Genomic DNA, 3,868 nt, shown 5'->3' on the forward strand with positions numbered 1-3,868 from the left:
AAGACCGACATGGATGGGAAAGCACACACTTATAAGGCGCGATTGGTTGCGAAGGGCTTTACTCAAACTCTCGGAGTTGACTATGATGAGACCTTCTCACCGGTTGCGAAGATAAAGTCTATTAGGGTGATGCTAGCCATTTCTGCATTTCATGACTATAAAATGTGGCAAATGTATGTCAAAACCGCTTCCTTAATGGGAAGTTGGCTGAGGATGTTTACATGAGTTAGGCAGAGGGTTTTGTCTATACGAAGCATCCTAATAGAGTGTGTAAGCTTGAGAAGTCCATTTATGGATTGAAACAAGCATCTCACAGATGAAATCTTTGTTTTGACAAGAAAGTCAAAGAGTTTGGCTTCCTGCGAAGCGAGGATGAGTCATTTGTATATGTCAAAGCCTGTGGGAGTATAGTTAGCTTCCTTGTACTATATGTCGATGAAATACTACTCATAGGAAACGACATCCTGACCCTGCAGGAGGTTAAGTCCTGGCTTGGGAAGTGCTTCGCTATGAAGGACCTCGGAGAGGCTGCCTATATTCTGGGAATAAGGATAGTGAGAAATGAGTAAAAGACTAATAGGACTTAGTCAGAATACTTACTTGTATAAGGTACTAAAACGTTTTAGTATGGAAGAAGATTTACCGATCCAAAGCAATACCAAGTTGAGTAAAAGTCAAAGTCCGAGTACCAAGGTTGAGATAGCAGAAATGAGTCGAGTACCTTACGCTTCCGCAGTTGGCTCGATCATGTATGCTATGAATTGTACTTGCTCTGATGTGGCCTTCGATTTGAGCATGGTCAACAGATATTAAGGGAACCCTAGTAGAGCACATTGGACTGTAGTCAAGAGTATTCTTAAGTACCTTCCGAGGACCAAGGAATGGTTTGTAGTCCTCGGTGGGAGTGATGAATTAAGGGAGCGAGGGTATAGCGACGCCAATTTTCAGACAAACTGAGATAATTACTAATCCCAGTCAGGCTGGGTCTTTATCCTAAATGGAGGAGCAGTAACTTGGACAAGTTCGAAGCAGGAGACCGTAGCTGATTTAACGTGTGAATCAGAGTACATAGCAGTGAGCGAAGCGTCAAAGGAGGCAATACGGTTGAATAAATTCATCGGAGACCTTGGAGTTGTTCCAGCTGTAAAGGAGCCTATGGAATTTTTTTTTGATAATGATGGTGCAGTTGCCATGACCAAGGAACCGAGGGATCATGGTAGATCCCGACATATCGACAGGAAATATCACTTTATTAGACATTGGGTGGAAGAGGGACTCCTTGTAGTGAAGAGGGTATCTTCATAAGATAACCAAACAGATCTCTTTACGAAGGGACTGAGTAGGGTTAAACAGTTGCAGCACGCTAGGAGCATTGGGCTGAAGGATGAAATTAGTTTAGATTAGATAGCTTCGAAACATGTAATAGATAAATTGTAATTAACATTTGATAAATAAATAAAGGAGTATTATTTATGAGTAAAGTTATTGTCTTTTGTTAATTATTTACCTATTGTTTCAATTTGCATGTTTTGACTTCCTGAATAATAAGATTATTCGAACAGTCCACAGTCGCTTATACTTTGGAAGTAGGTATGAAAGAAGACTGTCATGAATTGGTTGTAGACTATCTAAAGTGTATTAGACATATCAGAAGTTTGCTATTACCTTCATAAGTGCTTATGAATAAGATTTGAGCATTGGATTAAACCCACGCTTGCTGGCATCACTTCATGGAATTTATCACGAGTGATCGCAAGATGATAATATCATAGGGTCTTGAAACCTAGATATATGGTTTATTGTTTGCAAGTTGGTTGTGCACTGATAATGCGTAAACACATCACTAACTTGACGGTAGAAGCGCATTGTTGTGCATGATTTGATGAGTGAATGGTAAATGCATATAAGTCGAAGTTTATCTGTTACTTTTATCCTAAGAGGGTAAAAGCGATATCTGGGTCCCTCGATGATTTGGCTTGACTTATGTGCCGGGACCGACCAGGACTGAATTGATGTGTTCAATAAAGTTCTATGTCAAACAAATCAGAGATCGAGAAACAAACTGCTGGACAATAAGTATGACTATGTTCCATTTAATTGTCCGCGATATCTTGAGAACGGAGGACTATATGATCTTTTATCTAAAGGACAGGTTACTGATAAGATAAGAGTTCGACAACATCTTTGAGAGCTACGATTGATAATCGGATCCTGAAGTCGTACTTACATTTATAGTTACTAATCCAAGTGGGAGACTGTTGGATTAGTGTCTAATCCCCTAACTATATTTGGTGTGTACATGACCCGGTTGTGCATGGTCCTTTTAGGTTTCCTTCACCAAAGCAACTGGATAGGATGATTTATGGACAGAGAGAGGTTATTATGGTTTATTAATATATTATATGAATAATATATTAAAAGAGAAATCATATAGTTTAATTAATATTGGTCAAGAATTAATTAAGAATTAATTTTGTGGCTAAAAGAGATTAATTAAATAAAGGGGACTGGAATTGTCAATTATAAGATAATTGATTTTGGGCTGTGAATCCTTATAGATATAAGGGGGGACGAAATTTAGAGTGGAAGCCCACACTAATTTCATCCAAGGGGCCTTATTCCAGAAGGTTCTTGATGTTGCTTAGGGCCTAAGTCATCCAATTTGGGTTTTGACTGAAACCCTAGTAGCTCAGCTATTTAAGGGACCCCAAGGCTACAAATTTCGGCTACCAGATGAAACCCTAGAGTTCCTATAGCAGAAATTGTGCCTCTCTCTTTCTCTCTTCTAAATCATCTTCTTGCCTTGGTGTTTATAAGCCATTAGAGGTATTACACTTGTGATACTAAGCTTTTGAAGATTGAAGATTCTTGCAACTATTGAAAGGTATCATCTAAACTTGTTTTATTATAGGGTTTGTTTTCATAGTAAGCTAGATTAGGTTATTCAAGCTTTGGATAATTTGCATGTACAATAGAGAAACGTAGATCTAAAGGTTTAGGGTTTTGCATGTGCACATAGGATGTTCTTTCGCTTAAAACCCATCAGTCACTCTGATGATCAAGTTAGTGTTCTGAGAGAGAATTTAGGGCAAATTCAATGAGGGAGAAGATGGATCTCTTCCTTGAGGCAGAAGAGATCCTTTTATACCTGTTACTAACGAATTGTGCGGACCTCATCTAATGAGTGTGATACGTGGCCTCCTTTGACTGGGAGAATTATGCCCACATTAACTAAATGCCTGTTGACGTCCGTTCTGGGCGTCAACTAAGCTTCTTGTCACGTCCTGATTGGTCGTGAGCGAATGAGAAGATCACGGGGAATATTCGTTCCTCGTGGAGGGAAACGAACTGCCACCCCAGTGCTGGATTACTTAGGCCAAGGCCAGGCCTTGGCCAAGTTTCTGGCGAGATAACGTCTCGTTTATACTTCCGTTACATTTAACGTGGCCGTTCATGGTAACGTTAACATGCGCGGTCACTTAATCCGAAGGATTTTTTTAAGAACAAGTATCCAAGTATTCCAACGTGTTCGAACTTCATAAGGACCCTTTAAAAAATCATTTTTCTTAATTTTTTGTAAATATTTTCTTAACCTGATACCTTAATGACCCCATTTGAGTTTTATCTTGACACTATTGAGTCATTCTACTGCTACCTCCATATTTGCTGTTGTTTTTCCTGTTAGAGAAAATAAAACAAAATGATGGAATTGACATGGAAGGAGATACAAGTTTCATTTGCTCATCAGAGGCAAAGCTTAATGACGTTGTAAGCATTATTAGTAATACAACATTATAAAGAAATAATTCTTAGTGTTGTTTATATATTGGAATATAATCATGTTTCACTTTGTATGTAGATTAAGAGT

Source organism: Lactuca sativa, chromosome 6, assembly GCF_002870075.4.
Source record: "Lactuca sativa cultivar Salinas chromosome 6, Lsat_Salinas_v11, whole genome shotgun sequence".
Taxonomy (NCBI): Eukaryota; Viridiplantae; Streptophyta; class Magnoliopsida; order Asterales; family Asteraceae; genus Lactuca; species Lactuca sativa.